Source organism: Carcharhinus amblyrhynchos, chromosome 16 (genome assembly GCF_965287045.1).
Source record: "Carcharhinus amblyrhynchos chromosome 16, sCarAmb.v2.hapA, whole genome shotgun sequence".
NCBI classification, from domain to species: domain Eukaryota; kingdom Metazoa; phylum Chordata; class Chondrichthyes; order Carcharhiniformes; family Carcharhinidae; genus Carcharhinus; species Carcharhinus amblyrhynchos.
Genome location: NC_137339.1, coordinates 31,448,415 through 31,471,284, shown reverse-complemented (window position 1 = coordinate 31,471,284; position 22,870 = coordinate 31,448,415). Strand labels below are relative to the sequence as shown.

At 42.3% G+C, this 22,870-nt stretch overlaps 1 protein-coding gene and 1 pseudogene across 1 annotated transcript in view; both read right to left on the bottom strand.

The window, feature by feature from the left end:
* helz2a (helicase with zinc finger 2a) overlaps window positions 1-15,773 on the bottom strand; it is a 93,927-nt gene extending 78,154 nt beyond the window's left edge. Inside the window, exon 1 of the mRNA XM_080204959.1 lies at window positions 15,289-15,773. The gene's annotated coding sequence lies outside the window, so the exon portion shown is untranslated. The remainder of the gene's footprint in view (window positions 1-15,288) is intronic.
* LOC145354137 (U6 spliceosomal RNA) lies at window positions 5,407-5,501 on the bottom strand (annotated as a pseudogene).
* Window positions 15,774-22,870: the final 7,097 nt, after the last annotated feature.

Below are 22,870 nucleotides of genomic sequence, written 5' to 3'. Positions count from 1 at the left end.
CAATCAGTTTTGGTTTTCTGAGCTCACTAGAGAATCCAGTCATCTTTTATTAACCTGAAGGCAACCCCCTAGTGGGAGGGGTAAAATCACTGGTCCTCAGCAGTATGGAATCTGCAACTGCAGCTCAATGAAGCAATTTTGGTTTTGGCTATCAGGCTTCACAGCTCCAAGTTGTCCAGCAGATGTGATGCGTGCCCACATGACCATTGAAATGGACAGTCCAGAAATGTAACTCGGAGGTGATCACCATTGATAATTTAGATAGAGTCTGGACTACAACCAGATTCAAAGACACATTGCTGGAATCAGGAGCAAGAAGAGTAGGAACTTGAAGCACACTGTGTTACAAGGGGGCAGTGTCTCAATATGCCAGCAAAACCCAGCATCACTGAAATCAGGGTGCCATCTTTAAAAGGTGCCCCAATCACAACATATAAATCACCACCACCTCCCCAAACAGCCCACCACAAAGATTGAGGGGTTCCCCTCCCTACCCCAGATACTGTCCCCCCCATCTCCTCCCTCCAAGAAATAATGGTTGGAGGTAGCTGAGGAGGTGCGCAGTCAGAACATTGTGCCTTGGTTTTAGAGTCAATGAAGGAAGTGGTTTATTATTCTAACCAAGTCAAGAAAAACAAACGAACTTCCTGATTCACCTACCTTCCTTACGCAAGCATTCTCTGCTACATCCGCTTAAGTTTCAGTAGCATCCACTTTCAATCTATCCACCATTGATACTAGCACCAAACAGTGCATAATGTGGTATATGTGTCTCATAGTCACCCGTCTGGATGAATACCTTACCTACACTTAATCACTGATTGTTTTCTTTTACCCTTTTGCAGCGATTGTAAACACAAACGAAACTGAGACGTTTAACGTTTGCCCACCACAAATAATACAGCTAATAGATAAAGAGGAGGCGGCCCTGCAGAAAAGTGACACAACTGCATTACTCTCAGAGATACAGAGAGCTAGCAGACATATGGTGATAAGATTCAAAGTATTTCTGACACACATATGCTGACTTTATTTCTCAATGACCAAACCACCAGACTATGGTGATAGCCAAGATTCTACCTCTGTTATGAATAAATCATATCCCTCTCTTTTCTCTTCCAAAAGCTTCATGGATATGGCAGTTGTCACAGGACACGTTACAATTGGATAACTCCTCAGGGAGATTCATTCCTTCTGAGGAAACATCATCACATGATGTTCAACCATGTACCACCACAAATACTCAACACTTCAATGCATCCAGGTTGTTAGCTTTTCACCTGATGATTCATGTCTCACAACCGGTGACAGGAACAACTATAGAGAGAACATGCCAATGAATATAACCATCTTCAAGTTCTGCTGAGGCACAAACATATATCAAGAAGAAGAACGATAAAGGTGCATTGTCCATTTAGCCAAATTCTGATCAACCTGTCACAGAGGCTCTCCACAGAAGCAGAGAGGATGGAAAAGTCTAACTTGTACACCGGTGGATTTGTGACAAAGGGAATTGCGAGAACTTCCTCCCTCAAGATAGCAGTCGCCTGCACAGAGCTTTAAGCGTGGCTTTCAAATGAGTCCATGCAGGCCATGACCAGGGCAATGCCAGAGATGTCTGATGCCTTAAAGAGAATGCCAGATATCATATCCATGGCCTTACAACATATTATTGATTTTCACTGAATTGGTCTGCAGCAGTAAGATTGAGGTGGTGCAGGTCTACAAAACGGATGATGATGAAAGGAGATTTGTAAGCGGGAACTCTACTCAAAATGCTCCCACTTCTCACCTGTTGCACCCCCCCCCCCCACTCCCCATTCAGCTGGAAACTGATCCACCACCTCGTTTCCCAATGATCAATCCTGCTCCTGCATAAGTGTAAGTGGAGCTGCCTTTGATGTCACCCCTAGGGTCTTCAAAACTCAGACAGCATAGACCAAAAGTATCTCATCAGTTAGGACAGGGACGTGGGCAGGCACCCTCTCCTTCTGCTATAACCACACTAGATACAACACGTAAAAGGAGGATGGAGCTACAGTTGAATAAATTTTAATTTAACAAGGCTATGAACATAGATGTTAGACAAAACGTTACTCTGCCAAGTTTCTTATTTTATCATTCCACTTCTAATCTGTTGGTTTGTTTCAATTCCAGAGCTTATTCATTATTGCATCCTGAGGGCTAACTTGTCCTTTCAGTTGTTGCATGAAGAATGTCAATACATGACAAAACCCATCAGCTGAATATACATTGGGTTGAATGGCTGGTTGAAGAACTGTTGGATGCAGAGTACGGCCGTCTTAGTTGTGGGAGCAGACAGCAAAATTTAATTTATGTTTTGTTGTGTCAGTTGAAACTAAGTGAATCTTTGTGATATAAGGGCATCTCAGTCAGCAATGTAAGCCACTGATCTAGCCATGGTTGCCTTACTCTCGCCATTCTCCTCCTCCACTGATCTCCTCAATGAACAGTGAATGCTGAGACCCTTCATTCCCCTTCACCTGTAATCATTTCTGTTCTGCGGTGTTGTGGAGGATACACCATTGTCATTCTGGAAACCCTTGTCGATGAGAGCTTTTTCATATCTACCCAGGCACCGCAGCATTCCAATGGTTTGACCTGGTGGTCACATGGCTCTTGTTGTAATACTCCTGTGTTGCATTGATGGAGTTCCTCACAGATGTGATGAGCTAAGTTTGAAGGGATTAATCTTTGTCTCCTAAGAGCTAGTCTTAACACTGCTTTCTGGAACAGATCTGTGATGTTTAAGTGCCTCAGGATGAGTGAACCGTGACATCTTGGAGGAGGTATGGCACAGACCTGTGTGAGGTTTGCAGTCTATAAAATCTCCTTACTGCTACAGTGATGTGCACATTGCCAAGTATGCGTGCCCTCTACCCATGGAAAGCCAGCTTGAAAGGCAAATATGAGTGCCCATTTATTCTGACCATTGTCATTGCAGAGGTAATTTTAACTTCCAGCTCTGGGAAACATTCCAGCCATTTTGCATTTATGTGCACTGCATCATGAGACATTCCAGATGTGTCCAGCATCCAGGGAACCAGGGACAAAACAACCCCAAGGTAATGCTGACCTTTGCAGCTTCTGGTAATGTATAGTCACCAGATCTTCTATTGGAAGGCTGCAGACATCTGATGTGACAATCTTAGCCTGAGGAAACACTGTTTTCCCAGGAGGTCAAGGAAGCAGGGCCTCTAGCTGGAAAGTCTGGGATATGGTTTATGCCTCTTGTGACCTCACTCCTCTATTGTGCAACTCACTCTTGTGAATAAGGTGATACCACCACAGCTTTTGGTTGTGATGGTTCTCCTCTTCTGATGTACTGTCAGGTAGGTCCAATATACCATCTATCCTGTTCTTGTCAGCATGAAAGCCTCAACAACTGAAAAAAAGGTTGTGTCCCCGTAAGGGTTTTTCGTTTGTCAGCGGGGCCAGAGACACCAGCCGCAATCAGTGAGGTTTTATTCCGATGGGATAATGACAAGTTTAAACATCCACTTGAACCAGGGCTCAATCTCTCAGTTTCCCGAGCCCTGTGGAATCCATGCTAGATAGAGTCAGCATGGCTTCATGAAAGGGAAATCGTGTCTGATTAATTTATTTGAATTTTTCGATGAAGTCTTAACCAGAGTGGACACAGGGGAAGTAGTAAATATGTTGTATGTGAATTCCAGTAGGTGTTCCACAAGGTACTTCACGAACAGTAAGAGCCTATGCTGTTGGAGGTAGCATATTGGCATGGAGAGGATATTCCCCATAGAATTTGGGGGGACTTCACTGTTTACATTTAAGACAAAGATAAGAATTTTTTTCTCTCAGAGGGTCGTGAGTGGTGGAGATGAGTGAGTGAGTAAGTGAATAACTGAGTGAATGAGGTGAGTAGGTAGGAGGTGGGACTAGTGAGTGATCGAGTGGAGGGTGTGGGGTGAGTGAGTGAGGGTGTGAAAGTGAGTGAGTGGGGTTATGGGAGTGAGTGAGTGATTGAGTGAGTGGATGGGGGTGTGTGTGAGTTTGCCTTAAGCCCAGTCTCAGTTTTTTTTTGGTTTTGTTTTGTTTTTATTCCAATTCAATCCAATCAAGTCCAATTCAGAGTCTCAACAAGTTGGGACATTCCCGATCCAAGCTGACAAGACAGGGCTCTCATCTCCTGTGTTGGGTTTGATCTACATGATCCAAGCTGATTGGAGTAGGTGTAGCTCCTCCTCCTCCAAGGCTTGATCTCATTTGCATCTTAGCCAAAAGGCTGCGATGCCGCTTTTAAAAATTGCTTCAAATGAAGCTGAAATGTAACCTAATGACTTCACCCAAGCGCAGCATGTCGATACTACACTTGATCTTAGCCAACCTTAAGGCCAGTCTCAGTTTTCTCACTCACTCTCACCACTACACACCAGCGCATACCCAAAACACCCCCACCAACATCCACCTACTCTCTAACATTCTAGTCATTTTTACTGCTTACTTTGTTTTTAACCCAACAATTTATTCCTACCATACTGCTTTACATTTGTTCAGCAATTGTTTCTTTCCTTCAAATCTCTTTTTTTCCCCTGAAATTCAGTTTATTGTTTTGCCAAACCACCTTTGCAAAATTTTTACTGCAAAAGTAAAAAAAAGCAATTTATTTATTAGTCACAAGTAGGCTTATATTAACACTGCAATGAAGTTACTGTGAAATTCGCCTAGTCGCCAGATTGCGGCGCCTGTTCCTCAGCCATTGAGTAACAAAAATCTACATCATGGCCTCTGGAGGGAGAAGGTTGCTCATCAGGGTGGTATGGGCTGCTGCTGCACCCTGGAGATTCAAGCCTTCAATGGAGACTCAAGCCTTCCTGAAGAGCTCACACCCACCCCATCCTCACACTGCCCCTGGGAAATGGCTGCAGGTAGCTAAACTGTCCATCGCTGCCTCGGAAAACCTGAAGGCTGACGGGGAAAAAACCTGATTAGCGTTCAAAGACTTCAAGAAACATATAATTGGTGCCATGTTAAAGTAGCTAAAGATCCTGTCTACTTGAGACTTCACTACAACACTGCCAGTAGTAAATTCTTGTGTGTGTGTTTTACTAAAATAAACCTTCAAAATGTTTTAAACATTTACATTCTGAAGATCTTTGACACCTGGAACATTTTCCTTTGATTCCTTTTCTAAACAACACTTAGCAGTTTTTAAATGCTATAATTGCATTATTTTTCTAATGGATGAAGAGCTTTATTCAGGTGACCCGCCCCTGCTGGGCTACTAATACTCCTCCCCCCCTAAAAAAAAAAGTCCCATCTCGGAGACAATAATCCAGGGCCAGGAGGGAGCCAGGGAACCACTGTACAAGCGGCAGCGTGAAATTTCAACACCCAACTCAATTTCTAGCCCTGGCAAGGCCTAGAAGTCTAGCCAATGGTGCCTTCCTTGTGCAGGAGCCGTGCTAATCTTCTCTGTACTGTTCCAATTTTAGTATATGTGCTGCGGAAGAGAGCACAACTGTGTCTGGTGTAAACAAATGTGTTACTCATCAGATGAAACAAAAGTTCTCGTGGTATTTCAGAAAACGCCTGTATCTGTCACTGATCAGAGATCTGGTCTCAGTTCGTTCAATAGCCTGGGAATATGCAATATGTAGATGCTTGTAATAAGCCAGACCTGGAAGAATTGAGTTTGATCCTTGGACTGTGTTTGAAGTGGGGTTGGCACTGATTGCTACACAGTTGCAATGTTAGCTTATTGGACACTACGTAGAACTGCTACTTGTTCTTCATTTGGTCAAACTACCAAATGTTGCACAGACACACCAAAAACAAGAGACAAACTTGAGACCTGGTATAAAAAGCATCAGTTCTTATTTATTTCAAATACAAACCAGTATTGATTAGCAGTTGGTTTACAAACTTCATTATGACGATCCACAGGTGGACAGTGGCTGCCACTGTACCCAAGCAGACAGGAGGGCCTCTGAGCCTGCCTGGAGCACTGACTGCTGCCTCAATCACCCAAGTCTCGCACAGTCCCCCAAGATCCTGCTGCTTCCCACTTACTGTTAAGAGATCAATAGAAAGACTTTTAAACAGAAGAGAAAGAGGAACACTTCAACGAGTAGAAAGATTCAGCGTGAAAGAGAGGGACAGGAATGAAGGATCAGGGAGGCATAAGTGAAAGACAAAGAGGTAGAAATGAAGGAAGAAATTAAGTGTTAAAAACTAAAGGGACTGAAGTAGGTTGAAGTGAAGAAACAGAGATGAAAAGTATAGAAGGGAGGTAGAAGTAAAAATGTGGGTTAAAAGTCAAAGGAGCGTAAATGGGTTTGAAGAAATTTAAAAATAGATTGGGTGTTGGAAAAAGGGTTGAATCATTATAATTACATCTCATTCAGGAGTGATTTCATCATGCACAAGGGACTAGCTTTTTGGTGCAAAGGTCAAGCACATCAACACTGAATACGGTAGACCTCCATTTACAATTGTATCACTCTTATTGCGTGAATATTTAATTCAGTCACACCATACAAAAATAAAATTAAAATATGCTTTCATGACTACATTCAAACTCCAATTATGTACAATTCTGCTCCATTCTAATTCTCTTCCTGCACCTAGTAATGCACTGAGGCAGATTTTGGTCTGCTTCCATAGCCAGTAATTCCCGGAACAGGTCACTAACCAGGGTTTATAGCTTGAGGGACACCACTCCCCATCAAGCATGGGTGATCTTTGAATGTTAAACGTGATTAGTATTAGTGACATTTTTACTTGAAGCTGACATTACCAAAAATAACCTCATGTAGGCAATCCCTTTTCTATTTATAGGCTGATCAAAGGGGGAGGCAATGGCCTAGTGGCATTATCACTAGATTACTAATCTAGAAACTCAGCTAATGATCTGGGGACCAAGGTTCAAGTCCCACCACAGCAGATGGTGGAATCTGAAGTCAATAAAAAAAATTTGGAATTAAGAATCTTCTAATCAGCATGAAACCATTGCTGATTGTCAGGAAAAACCCATCTAGTTCATTAATGTCCTTTAGGAAAAGGAAATCTGCTGGCCTACATGAAAAACCTATTTGTGTGTTTGGAAGGATTTATAGGCTGGCACAGTGAACCTGATTGACCATGTTACGAATACACCTTACCTGGTCATTGAGTCTCAGGGTGAAACTTGAACCTGGAACATCTCAGAGGCAGGGCACTACACACTGTGCCACAGTGTGTAAGATGCATGCTATAATGTATTTTTAAGTAGCAAATTTATAGCAGTCAGTGAGGGAGGTTTCCAAAGGGAGTCTGGAATGACTCAATGGGTAGTTCTCTCACTTCTAAGCTGGAAGGTCTTAGCTGCAGGTTCCACACTAAGAATTGTTAGCTGTGAAATAACCTAGCTACTGACGTCAAGAGGCTGGTCTGTATTGGTGTCAGTCTATAGCCCAGAAATATGAGGTGAACTGGCAGCAGGAAGAGCACCTGAGTATTAAAAAAGCACACCTGCCAAAATAAAGCGGTGGTTGATACGTATGTAGGAAAAGCTAAGCAAGCAAGAATTCAGGATGCCATGTTAGCAGATGTAATGATAATTTTCAGACTATTTTGGTGAGTCTTTTTATTCTTTTTAAAAATTCAGAAATAATCAGTGTTCAAGATAAATCATACTAATGGATTGAAGGAAGTAATTTCAATCTGGAGATAAATATCAAGGACCTCTTCTCTTTGTGGTATATATAAATGACTTGGAAGAGGGAGTAAGTGGTGTGATCAGCAAATTTGCAGATGACACTAAGGTGGTTGGATTGGCGGGCAGTGAGGAGCAGTGTCTGGCAATACAACAGGATAGGCTGGTATATTGGGCAGATATATGACAAATGGAGTTTAATCCGGATGAATGTGAGGTGATGCATTTTGGCCGGAATAATGTAGGGGGGAGTTATATGATAAAGGGTAAGCCTATAAAGAGTATAGAAATGCAGCAGGACCTGGGGGTACAAGTGCACAAGTCTTTGAAGGTGGCAGTACAAGTGGAGAAGGTTGTGAAGAAAGCCTATGGTATGTTAGCCTTTATAGGAAGGGGTATAGAATATAAGAGCTGGAGTCTAATGTTGCAGTTGTATAGAACGTTGGTTAGGCCACATTTAGAGTACTGCGTCCAGTTCTGGTTGCCTTACTACCGGAAGGACGTGGAGACTCTGGAGAGAGTGCAGAGGAGGTTTATCAGGATGTTGCCTGGTACGGAAGGACTGGGTTATGAGGAAAGATTGAGCAAATTGGGGCTGTTTTCCCTTGAAAGATGGCGACTGAGGGGGGATCTAATAGAGGTATATAAGATTATGAAGGGTAAGAGTAAACAGAGGTAAGCTATTTCCTATGTTAGAGACACACAGTACGAGGGGCCATGGGCTTAGGGTGAGGGGGGAGAGGTACAACACAGATATTAGAGGGAGGTTTTTCACACAGAGGGTAGTGGGGGTATGGAATGCTCTGCCAAGTAAGGTGGTGGAGGCAGGCACGCTGGAGTTGTTTAAGAGTAACTTAGACAGGCACATGAGTGGGTTGGAGATGGGACGATATAGAAGATTGTTTTAAATAAGGTTCATTAGCATTGGGACGTCCCTGGTAATGTAAAAGGATGTGGTATGATACTAATGTTTTTCTCTTTTAATTCACAGGTTTTAAGTCAGTCTGCCTTGTTGTCCAACAAGGGGCATACACGCGATGAGTCGTACTTGGGCTGCTGTTGAATGTTCGAGAGTAGCCTAGTGCTTCATGTCATTAGTGTGTGCTTAAACTGGACCAGATGCTGGGCAACACGACAGCTCAGTGACTATCACTGTTTGCTGTGCAGACACATGGATTTGGGCCAGTGTCTGTAGGAGTTTGCGCATTCTCCCTGTGCTTGCGTGGGTTTTCTCCGGGTGCTCCGGTTTCCTCCCACATCCGATAGATGCGCTATTAGGCTGACTGGAGATAATAAATTGTCCCTAAATTAGTTTCCCTCAATGTGGAATGCCATAAACAATAGATAAGGGTCATGGGTGGAGGGGGGGAGTGGTAATGTTAAATTGGCGGCACGGGCTCATTGGGCCGAAGGGCCTGTTTCCCAGGCTGTTTTTGTTCTTTTTGTTCTTTGTTCTTTGTTCTATTCAGCTAAAGTTTATATGGAAATTATGTAACATTATAACATTAGCCAAATTGTTGATTACAAAATTTCTTGCAAATACAACCACCTAGATTTAACTTATGAATAATTTGAACTTATTTAGCTAACAGTTTATTAGCACACCTTCCAATCCAACATCTTGTATATAAGCTTAATTAGATAAAATCTTTATAATACATAGAAGCTATTATATTTCAGTACCAATATGCTAATGGAAAAATTAAGATTTGTGAGATTGTGTGAAATAGGTAATAGTGAGTCAGCAGCTATTTCACATTTCTCTTGCTTTATCCTACCTTAAGCTACTTGAGAGAGTAACAAACAAGCTGTCTATTTACTATCGCTCATTTTATATTAGTGCATTAAATCAAGATATAACCCAATATTGATTTCTCACATACTGCTAATATTCCATTCGTCAAATTAAATTATTTACAACACTCCGACCACAGCTGCAAACCAATTGTGTTTTGCTACAGGATGGAACACTCCTCAGACACAACACAATATTGCAAAAGTGTGCTAACCCATTTTGGTAGGAAAAATGAGTAAAGATATTACAGGCTAAATGGCACAATGTTAAAGGACAGAGCGACGTGGGGATGTTTGCACACAATTAGGTGAAGGCGAAAGGGCAGGTTAACATGACCGTTGACAAAACAGATGTGATCCAGAAATCTATAAATACAGGTACAGAGTACAAGGGGCAGAAAATTATGCTAACTCTATAGAAAAGATTACTTTTATATAGTACCCTATAGACACAAGGTGATTCACACAAGAACCAGAGCGGACTTGAGGGAAAAACTTTGTTTTAATGCAACAAGTGGTTCAGATTTGGAAAGCACTGCCAGACAGGATGGTGAAAACAGATGCAATAGCAGCTTCAAAATGCAATTGGTTACATACTTAAAAGGAAAGAAAAACAAGATATGGGGATTTGCTCTGCAAAGAAGGTAATTCTGGACAGCACTCATTAGGACAGATGTGAAAGAACTGCAAAGGGTACAGCGGAGATTTACTAGAATACGTCTAGAAATTAGAGATCATGTTTTGTTAATACTGTGAGATTGTTCTCCTTACAGTAGAGGGGGCTAAGAGGAAGTTTGATAAAGGTATCTATAAAACATGAAGGATTTAGATAGAATAGGTAAAGCAAAACTGTTTCAAATGACTGCAGGGTCAAGAGCAAGAGAGCACAGGCACAAGATGACTGGCACAAAAAACAGAGTTAACATGAGACATGCAATAAATGGTACAAATTTAGAAAGCACTGCCTGCTAGGATGGTAGAAAGAGATTTAGCAGTAGCTTCCAAAAAGGAATTGGTTAAACACTTAAAAGAAGAAAAATAGCAGGATAGATGGAAAGAGCGGCGAGGTTGGATTAATTACTCTTGAAAGGAGCTGAAACAAACTTAGTGGCCAACTGGCCTCCTTCTGTGCTGTACTGTTCTATGTGCAGAACTCCAGTTACTTTTCAATGTTAGAGCAAACTGGACATCAGTGTCTCAATTCACAGAATACTACTTCTGCTCAAGAAATTGCGGCACGGTAGCACAATGGTTAGCACTGCTGCCTCACAGTGCCAAGACCCAGGTTCAATTCCCAGCTTGAGTCACTGTCTGTGTGGAGTTTGCGCATTCTGCTCATGTTTGTGTGGGTTCCCTCCAGGTACTCCGGCTTCCTCCTACAGTCCAAAGATGTGCACATTAGATTGATTGGCCATGCTAAGTTGCCTCTTAGTGTTAGGAGAAAGGGGACTAGCTAGGGTAAATACATGGGGTTATGGGGATAGAGCATGGGGGGATTGTGTAGATTTGATGGGCCAAATGGCCTTCTTATGTACTGTAGGATTCTATGATTTCTATGAAATTCCTCGCTCCTATAAAATACCAAAACACATGCACACCATTGCTGAAAAATGAGACAGTTTTTTGGTTGTAGCTTTTCATCTCAAACTCAACAGAACATTCGTGAGAATGCCAAATGTAAAAGGAACAGCAATTTATACTGTAAGAGAAGAGAGTGCTTATCAGTTAGCAAGTGGGTTCTGATTGGTAGAGGCAAATGCATTAGTTGATAATGAGTGGCAGTTAACTACAAGGATAGGGTGGGAGAGCGGGCCTGGGTAAGATGCTCTTCAGAGAGTTGGTGCTGACTCAGTGGGCCAAATGGCCTCCTTCTGTACTTGTAGAGGTTTTATGATTCTATGACTGTTTGAAATTAAAACCAGGCAGTTAGACTCTGATTGCTCAAGGCATTCTTCAGATGAGTGCAAGATGACAAAGTCCAACAAAATAAATATGTTTTTAGCAATAGTCAAGTTCTGCCAGGCACTGGTGATCCCAATCCCAGGATATTAAAAGAATCAAGGGAAAAATTGTACCGCATTGATCATTATTTCCAAAGTTCTCTCGAGTCAGAAATTGTGATTTTGAGTTAGAAAATTACAAATATCACTCCATTATTTAAGGAGGGAGGAAGGAAGAAGCATGACAACTGCAGGCCTGTTAGTTTAACATTCATTGTTGAGAAATTACTGGAATGTATCATCATAAACAGAGTGGCTGAGCACTTGGACATATATCAGTTGATTAAAGAGAGTCAGTGTGGTTGTGCAGAGTTAGTCCATGTCTGGCTAACCTTGCTGGATTTTTTTAAAGAGGTCACTAGTATGGTGGATAGCATAATATCTTGGGATCATTGCCTGTATGAATTTCATAAAGATATTTGATCAGCTTCTGTACAAGAGACTTGTGGCAAAAATAAACATGAAATTGTAGGTAGTCTTGTGACATGGGCCAGTAATTGACTTTGGAGGGTTCGTTCTCTGCTTGGCAAGATGTGTTAAGTGATATTCTCCAATGTCCAGTCTGGGGGCTTCTACTTTTACCACACAATATTGACTTGTTGAAGAAATAAAGAATTGCACATGCAAATTGAATATGACACTAAATTAGGAGGTACAGTAAATTGGCTAGGTGAGAGTAGAAAGGTACTCAGGGACACAACAAACAAAATGAATGGGCAAAACAAGGCTGATGGAGTTCAATTCGGAGAAATATGAGGACTCTGTATGAGAAACAGATTGGAATATTGTCATAATGGTGGCACTGCGGATAAGCAAATTGACAGTTGTCCATGCATGAATTTGGAACAAATAAATTAGGGGCAGGAGTAGGCCATTGAACCCCCTTGAGCCTCTTCCACTATTCAAAAAATTATGGCTGATCTGATTTTGGTCTAAAATCTACATTCCTGCCTACTCCTGACAACTTTTGCCTCCCTTTTTAGTGAAGAATCTATCCATCTCTGCCTGAAAATATATCTAACCCTGCCTCCATTGCTCTCAGGGGAAAGAAGCTTCAAAGACTCACAACCCTCAAAGAGAAAATATTTCTCCTCATTTCCATTTTAAATGGAAGATCCCTTATTTTAAAACTGTATCTCCCTAGAACAAGTCTCCCTCACAAGAGGAAACATCCTTTCTGCATCCACCCTGTCAAGTCCCTTCAGGATCTCACATGTTTCAATAAGATCACCTTTCATTCTTCTCAACTCCAATGGGTACAGGCCCAGCTTGTTCAATCTTTCCTCAAAGAATAAGACCCCCCAGCACCCCCATCCAGGTATCAATCAAATGAACCTTCTCTGAACTGCTTTTAACACATATATACCCCTTCTTAAATAAGGAAACCAGACTGTACAAAGTACTCCAGATGTAGTCTCACCAATGTCCTGCACAACTGCAGGGAAACATGCCTACTTTTTTATTCCATTCTCCTTGCAATAAATGACAACGTGCCATTTACCTTCCTAACCACTCGCTGTATCTACATACTAACTTTTGTGATTCATGCATCAAGACACTCAGTTCCTTCTGTACTTCAGAGTTCTGCCATCTCTCCATTTAAACAATATTTCGCTTTTCTATGCTTCCTGCCAAAGTGGACAATTTCACATTTTCCCACATTATACTTCATCTGCCATTTTGTCCCATTCACTAAAGCTGTTTATATCTCTCTACAGATTCCTTATGTCCTCTTCACAACTTACTTTCCTATCTATGTGATCCTTTCTTTCCTTTCCTCTTTTCCTTGCACACATTTCTAAAAGCACGTGGGCATGTACAATAAGTAAACAAGACAGCTAATGGGATGTTAGCTTTTATCGCAAGGGATTGGAATTCAAACGTGAGGAACCTTCATCAGATCCCAACTGGAGTACCGTACTTTGCTTTGAGCACTCGGTCTCAGGAAAGACACAAGGATAATACTATGATTTAAAGGATTAAATTATGAGAGGTTGTGTAAATTTGGCTTATTCTTGATGGATGATTGCTTTGAGGTAGAGATTCAATAAGGTAGATACAGAAAAATGTTCCCTATGAAAACTGGTAAAATCCCTATAGCACAGAAGGAGGCCAATTGGCCCATCAAGCCTGCACTAAACAACAATTCCACTCAGACCCTATCCCCCTAACTCCACCTATTTACCCCACTAACATTAAGGGGCAATTTAGCATGGAAATTCATCTAACCTGCACATTGTTTCGACTGTGGAAGGAAAGCCACACAGACGCGGGAAGAATGTGCAAACTCCACACAGGCTGAGGACAGAATTAAACCCAGGTCCCTTGAGCTGAGAGGCAGCAGTGCTAATCACTGTGCTTCCGTGCTGCCACCTCTGCTGGTGGAGTCCAGAGCAATCAAAAGCAGGAATTCATGAAGCTGTTCTTGACACAAAGAGCACTGAAAACTCACTCCCCAAAAAAGTATGGATGGTGGCTGCATTGAAACTTTCATAGAATCATAGAATCCCAACAGTGCAGAAGGAAGCCATTCGGCCCATTGTGTCTGCACTGACCACAATCACACCCAGGCCCTATTCCTGCAATTCTACATATTTGCACTCCTAATCCCCCTGATGCTCGGGTCAATTTAGCATGGGCAATCAACCAAACCCGCACATCTTTGGACTGTGGGAGGAAACCGGAGCAACCAGAGGTAACCCAGATTTCTCAAGACTGAGATTGATAGTACTTCTTTAGTTAAGGGTATGGAGGAATACACAACAAAGAAGGATAATTACGACTGAAGTACAGATCAGCCATCATCTAATTGAATGGTGGAACAGACTTAAGGGCCAGACAGCCTACTCTTGTTCCAATATTTACATATAAATCAACACACACACACACGCCACCTATTATACAGATAATTATCATTCAATCGGCTGTTGCGAGACAAAGACATGTTAAAGGGAGGTTGCTCCACCACCACACCTCACTGACATATACAATCCCATAACACAACCCCATAACAAACCGAACCATTGATCTCCCAAGTGTAACGAAACCGCTAGAATCATTGTTCTATTTTTAACTCACTGGCAATGTTATTTTCCAGTTGTACTGGGTTTGGTAAGGTGAATCATCACCTGATGCCATCAGTCCTTGCTCATTATCATATGCTGTGCATCAACCTATAAATAGAAACGGGATCGTCTTTGTGAGTTTCTTTTAGGGTTACAACAGCTTCAAGTAAAAATGTCACTAATGTAAGTCATTTTCAAAATAAAGCTGTTGTTTCAGATTGTGACTGGCAAACGACTTGGTTTCTATCTAACTAAGTTTCTTTCAGTTCAGGTTGCATGACCAGAGGGCAAGCAGTTAGATTGCCATGTGATTTCCAAACCTTTTCATACACAGACTTGTGTCAATCATCGCCTTACTCCTATTGAGTTCATCTTTCTCTACACCCAAGCTATGACTGTAACACTATATTCTGCACCCTCTCCTTTCCTTCTTTATGTACAGTATGCTTTGTCTGTATTGCGCACAAGAAACAATGCTTTTCGCTGTACATTGATACATGTGGCAATAATAAATCACATCAAATACTAAGGTAGCCCACAATACTGGAAGCATCCATTGTCTGTGTTACCTGATACACACGCCAATCACAGCCATCCGCTGTTTTAAAACCTAAGATTTAAATGCGCAACCTATCACTGAAGCTACGAGTCGTAGTACTTTCCTTAACCTGATGGGGAAAGCACAGCAACTTCCTGGGTTTAGCAAAGAAAGCGTAGATCAAACGTTATCAAGTGTCATTCAGCCACTTACCTCGGCTCTGCCCTCTGGACCTCATGGGGAATTAAGGGGCAGAAAAATGAGACTCAAAGTGAAGCGATACATTTTCCATCGATAGGTCTCGCAGCGTGGAGCAGACTTGGTCCACCAGCGACTGTGCAGCTGGAGAGAAGGCGACGATACAGGAAACGGGCTGAGAGTTTCGGTTCTCGGCTCGAGGTGGCCCAAGCTGTCATTGCTCGGAAGTTACCTCACTCCAGTTTCACGTAAATAACACAAGGAAAACAAACAGCAAGACGTGATCCTCCACTCATTCCAATGGCATGATGCAAAGCATCCGCGCTGAGTCCGAGCGCCTCACGGCGCTTTGTCTCGGGTTTGAGATTGTGACAGAGAGCAGTGAGTGATGAGAATTCATAATCGTTGCAACATTTCAGACGCGATCCTGGAAGTAGCGCTTGGGTAACGCCATCTTTGTGTGGGGCAAAGCACTGAGGCCAAAAAGTTACCCTTCTATCCAATAAAAATGATGACGTTTGCCCTGCTACTGTTCACAGGTTGACTGTATTGTTTGAATCCGATTCAAATGCACGCATGATTCAGGTTTCCTTGGGCCGGGACATGTTCTGGAAATGCAACTTTCAGAGATATACCTGGCAGACATCCGAACAAATTCTATTCACAGAGCGTCTTTAACATAATAGAACATCCCCAGGTACTACACAGGAGTCTGAGGAATTAATTAACCATTACACGCAGCCATATGAGGTTATTAGGTTAGATGACAAAAATTTGATCAAGGAGTGTCTCAAAGCAGGAAAGAGAGGTAAATGGATGGAGAGGTACAGAGAGGGTATTCCAGAGGTTGAGAGCCTGCCAGCTAAAGGCACAGAACCCCTACAGTGCAGAAGGAAACCATTCAGCCCATCAAGTCTCCGCCAACTCTCTGCTAGAGCATTTATTCTTTTTCCCAGTCATCAATGTTAGAACAGTTAACATTGGGGCCAAACAAGAAGCAAGATTGCACACAGACATCTTGAAGGTTGTGGAGCTGGAGGAGGATACAATAAATGGGAAGGTGTGAGGCCATGGGGAAGACTTGAAAACAATAATGAAAATTTTAGAACCAAGGCGTTGCTTGACACAGGTAACTGAGTTATTGAAGACCTTGAGCTTAGAAAGGGAACGTGGGAGGTCAACTACAATTGCATTGGAATTGTCAAGTCTCGGATCACAAAGGCAAAAGTGAGGGTTTCGGTAACAGATGACTGGAGATGAGACAAAGTCATGCGATGTTACAAAGGTGGAAATCAGCAGTCCCAATGATGGCATGGAAGTGAGGTCAGAAGCTCACCTCAGGGTCAAATATGACAGACAAAACGGTAGCACAGTGGTTTACATTGCTGCCTCAGAGCACCAAGGACCGAGGTTCAATTCCAGCCTCAGGTCACTCCCTGTGTTTGCACTTTCTCCCCATGTCTGTGTGGGTTTCCTCCAGGTGCTCCAGTTTCCTCCCACAGTCCAAAATGTGTGGGTTAGGTTGATTGGCTATGCTAAATTGACCCTAGTGTCAGGGTCAACTAGCAGGGTAAACGTGTGGGATTATGGGAATAGGGCCTGGGTGGGATGTGGTCAGTACAGATTTGATGGGCCGAATGGCCTCCTATGTACTGTATGATTCTATGACAGCAAGATTGTGAACAGATTGGCTTAATCTCAGACTGATGCCAGGAAGAAGGATAGATACAATAGTTAGGGAATGAAGCTTGGATTGGGAACCAGAAACAACGGATCTGGCATCAGAATGTGTAACTAGAGGAAATATCAATATACAGTGCCAGATGTCAGATAAGCAGTCTGACAATTTAGTAACAATACCGAAGTCAAGAGAGGTCATGGTATAATAAGAGCCAGAGGCCATCAGCAGAAATGTGAAAACTAACACTATGCCTTCAGGTAATGCCACTGAGCAGCAGCATGAAGGTGAGAAATAGGAGGGCTCAAGGGGAGATTCTGGGAGGCAGGAGAACCAGAGATAAGTGTGCAGCAGCAGGAAGAGAAACCATTCCAAGTGGTTCTCTGCTATGGCTTAAGACATAAGAATGGGACCATTGACAGAAGTCCCACAAAGCTAGATGACAGTAAAGAAGCATTGGAGGAGGATAAGTTTGTTTATTAGTGTCACAAGTAGGCTTACATTAACACTGCAATGAAGTTACTGTGAAAATCCCCTAGTCATCACACTCAGGCGCCTGTTCGGATACACTGAGGGAGAATTTAGCATGGCCAATGCACCTAACCAGCATGTCTCTCAGACGATAAGAGGAAACCTGAGCACCCGGAGGAAACCCATGCAGACATGGGGAGAACATGCACACTCCACACTGACAGTGACCCAAGCCAAGAATTGAACCCGGGCCCCAGCGCTGTGAGGCAGCAGTGTTAACCACATACCACCATGCTGCCTTTGCTGATAGTGACATTAGCAATGTCAAAGGCTGCATGCAGGTCGAAAAACATAAGAGATAATACACCGTTGCCACAGTCACATAGCAGAACATTTGTGATTTTCTTAAGAGCTGTTTCAGTACTGTGACAGGGTCAGAAATCTGATTGGTGGGATTCAAACATGAGAATTCTGGGAAGATGGATACTGGTTTGAATGATTTCACATTCAAAGACTTGAAGTGAAAATGGAAATTGGAGACATGATGGCAGTTCACAAAATGCGTGTTTTTTTTTAGAAAGGAGAAAATATTTGAGGCGGAATTTCCTCCTGATGTCCCATTCTTATGTCTTGAGCCATAGCAGAGAACCACTTGGAATGGTTTCTCTTCCTGCTGCTGCACACTTATCTCTGGTTCTCCTGCCTCCCAGAATCTCCCCTTGAGCCCTCCTATTTCTCACCTTCATGCTGCTGCTCAGTGGCATTACCTGAAGGCATAGTGTTAGTTTTCACATTTTTGCTGATGGCATCTGGCTCTTATTATACCATGACCTCTCTTGACTTCGGTATTGTTACTAAATTGTCAGACTGCTTATCTGACATCTGACACCAGCGATCAGGGTTGGCAACTCTGGTTGGAATCAGTAATAAATCTAGTAAGTAATTCAGGGGAACCGCTTCATCCAAAGAGGAATTCACTGCCATAGGGAATATTTGAGAATAAGAAAGATACATTCAAGGAGAAGCTAGATACAAACATGAGAAAAATACAGAATGGTATATTGATGGAATTAGATGAAGAGTAGTTGGGAAAAGCATGGATCTGTTGGGTTTTATGGCCATTTACGTGCTGTAAATTGCTGGTAATACTTTGCAGTAAAGCCTCAGGCATGTCCTGCTGTTGCAGAAAGATGCATGTTATTTTAAAACCTTGAAAAATCTGCTGCTTTTCTGCTATTCCTCTAAAGGAAATGGTAAATTAAAAAATACTTTGGACTCAGTGCAGAGTGATTTGAATTAATTACTCTAAATTACTGTGACAAGGAGATAAGTACTACTTAGTTTCGAGCCTCACTCAGACAAGGAATTATTTCCCCATACCTTACATATTTACCCTGCCAGAATATCTTGAGGTCCAATTGGATCTGTTCCAAGCACAATTATGCTAGTTGATAGCACTGATTCATAGGAAGTTCATTGTGCTTACTGCCATTTAACTTGCAGGGAATCATGGACAACTTCACCCCTATTAAATAGGCAGTTTTGAGAGCAATTTCCCAAAATTTATTTTGCATCTATTCCCACAACTTACCCATCCTTCAGGAAATTTGCCCTTCTTAGGCCTTTCCTTCCTTAAGAGTGGAAGTGAGCACATTTTTGGATTTTTAGTTACTTCTCCACAAAACAGGTTTTGAAACGTTAAATGTAAAATATTCTTATAGCAAATGTATTCATGCATCCTTAAAAAAAAGAGGTGGAGACAAATTTGAAGCTAATCCATGCAGATTGCTCTCATTGGATTGTGCCAGGCATTCTTGCGGGATATTTGGAATAAATTCTGCATCGAGTTTTACACCACAAAAACAAGCCCTTTAGACCATCGTGTCTGTGTGTTGGCGATCTAGTTGCAGACTCATTAATTTAAGGATGTCAGGGCCTTAAAATTTAGTGGTTGGTTTAATGGTGTGGGATGTTTTGTGATGCTGTGGGCACTATCCCTGCCTTTGAGCCAGACACTCCAGGCTCAACACCTACTCTAGTATTTGATTTTTTAAGGAAGGTGCGTTCATAACACAGTCAAACAGATTGAATATCAACTTGTATTTTCTCAACATGTGCTAATGGCAGGTGATAAGAGAGAACTAGAGTCCTGGTCATCTATTTGATCTATGAGAAATTGGAGCCTTGGCCGTAACTATCCATGGTTCCAGGATAAACATGCATATAAAAGTATATATTGCCACAGCGACTCAGACTGCTTAGGAAGTCAGTTGGTTCAGCTGGCTGGACAGTTGTTGGAGAACAGATAGAATCATATAGTGCAGAAGAGGCCTTTTTGCTCATTGTGTCTGCACCAACACAAGGAACACCTGACTTCACACCAAATTCAGTCCAAAAGGTATGCTGGTTAGGTGCACTGGCCATGAACAGGTGCTGGAGTGTGGTGACTAGGGGATTTTCACAATAATCTCAGTGCGGTGTGCAGCAGGTGATCAAGAAGGCGAATGGTATGCTGGCCTTTATAGCGAGGGGAATATAAAAGCAGGGAGGTCTTGCTGCAACTGTACAGGGCACTGGTGAGGCCGCAGCTGGAGTACTGTGTGCAGTTTTGGTCGCCGCACTTGCGCAAGGATATTTTGGCCTTGGAGGGAGTGCAGAGGAGGTTCACTAGGCTGATACTGGAGATGAGGGGGTTGGACTATGAAGAGAGACTAAATAGACTGGGTCTGTACTCGTTGGAGTTTAGAAGAATGAGGGGGGATCTTATAGAGACGTATAAGATAATGAAAGGGATGGATAGAGTAGAGGTAGAGAGATTCTTCCTGCTTAGAAAGGATAGCAGGACAAGAGGGCACAGCCTCAAGATAAGGGGGGCGAGGCAGTTTAGATCGGAGTTGAGGAGGAATTTCTTCACTCAAAGGGTGGTGAATCTCTGGAATTTTCTGCCCGTTGAAGTGGTGGAGGCTACCTCGCTAAATATATTTAAGTCACGGGTAGATAGGTTTTTGATAGACAAGGGAATTAAGGGTTATGGGGAGAGAGTGGGAACGTGGAACTGATCCACTTCAGATCGGCCATGATCTTATTGAATGGCGGGGCAGGCTCGAAGGGCTAGATGGCCTACTCCTGCTCCTATTTCTTATGTTAAATGTTGGCCTATAGCCTGAATGTTATGATGGATGCCAACAACATGAGTTTCAATTCACATTCCAGCTGGGATGCATTTGGGACCTGCCTCCTTGCCCTACCCATGGTAACACAGTGGGTCGAACCTGCCTTCGGACAAAGAAGTGAAGAAGATAACAGTGTTAGTGGTCAGTCAGTTCTGTTGGTTACTTAGTGATACTCATATGTTTGCTGAATCCACTGTGATGTTGTTGCTTCTCAAGTCATTCAACATTAAAATTGATTAGGCCATCAGATACTTTTGTGCCTTTGTGTCTTCAATCACAACTTCCCTTAGGAACTAAATGCTCCATCTTGAGCTTCTGTAAATCTTTTGCAATTGCAAATCAGACTGAATTGTAAAATTTAATAGAATATTCCTCAGCTTAAAGTCTTCATTTCTTTTCAGTAGCATGATGGAAAATGAAAAGCTAAAATCTTACGTCAAGGCTGCAAGACTAGTAATTGAAGGACAATATAATGTTATAACTGTATAACTGTTGTGCAGAGTGATTCTGGAAGGTAAAATCTAGAATAACATGTAGGGTTGTAGTTCTACTTTGACGATCTACCAAATCAGAATTTTCAATCATCTCTTAGGCAATACATTAATAAAATCAAAAACAAATTAGTAATACACATATGAAGTTTTCAACGGCACAATTTGAAGAAGAAAATTGATGTTCTTCCACTGCCATGGCCAACATTCATTTCTTAGTCAACCTAACTGAAAACAGATTATGTGGTTAATTATCACATTGTTGCATTTGGGATCTTGCTGTGTGTAAGCTGGCAACTACAATTTTACAATGACTTTGCACTGGTGACCACTCCCTTTCCCCATCCTCAAACCTCTTTTACCCTGGTGAGGGTAATAATTGTGGTTCTACTGTCAGGTCTACTGAACTTGGGCACCACACTGCCCACCATGTCCCGCATACCTCGACTAGCTTAACCAGGAATGCAGTATCTGCACATCCCAGTGTGGTCTCCCTTCTCTAATTAATAGAGACATCTCCAATATCTAAATTGCTCCACCTGAAAACCAAAATGCCAAATAGGCAGCTGAAGTAGAAATAGATACTGCTAAAAGTTATTTGAGATTCCTCCCTTAATATACTATCATAAAAACAATGTCCCTTTAAACTGCTCATGTATTTACGGCAACAAGATACAACTTTTTGGTCACTGAAGGCAAAGTCCAAGTCAGAGCAATGTCAGAAACTTAATGCTCATTATTTGCCCATTGAAACGTCTCAATTTGTGAGGTTGTGAGAAGCAGTTCATGGGCTTCCCAACCATTCTTTTAGGTAGGAATCTGGTAACTCCCCACCCATCATTTTCCCACCTGATTAAATTACCTCACCACCAAACCCACTAGTGGAAGCCAACTCTTCCTGGCCCTGAAAAACTTACTTTATATTTATGGAATGTCAAATTTCTCCCTGGTATGATTTTAAAAAACCCACACATTTTGAAGTAAATACATTTGTTTTATTGTTCCATAAGCTTCTATTTTAATACTGTCCTTTGACAGTACCTTTCAAACTTGGGATCTCTACCACTAGAAAGACAGGTGAGCAGGTTGATGGGAGCACCACCACTTGTAAATTCCTCTCCCCAAGTCACACACCATCCTGCTTTGGAACTATATCACTGTTTCTTCACTGTCTGTGGGTCAAAATCCTGGTGCTCCCTTCCTAACACGCGGGGGGGGGGATTTTTTCCCTCCTACCTGCCACAGCAATCATAGTTGATGGGTGGGTGTGGGGAGGGCAGACCATGCAACGGTCTGTTGATCTTGGGTGGGATTTTCCAGTTATGGGACGAGCACAGCCGGAAAATCCCACCCATGGACTGCAACACTTCAAGAAAGCAGCATACTGTTACCTTTTAAACCACAATTAACGGTGGGCAATAAGTTCTGGCCTAGCCAGTGATGCCCACATCCCATGAACAAATGTTTTAAAAAAAAACTATCTTGGTATCTGAAAAATTAAATTAAAAGTTAAGGATTTTAAGTGCTTTTAATTACCTGATGCGTGTGAACACTTAAGTTGATGAGTTGCCAACGGTTTACTGACATCACTGGTGCTGAAAGCCAAGACATTCTTTTCTCTTGACACCAGATTTAAACTGCTGTGGGGAGAGGGGAAATTCCTACCACAGAGGTGGCTAGATCTTTGAGGGCAGCTTTTTTTTTAAGTTCAGCAGCAAACACCTCAGCTTTGTCACTTACCTGACTGCAAAACAGACATCATCAGCGTCTCAGAGGTTCTGAAG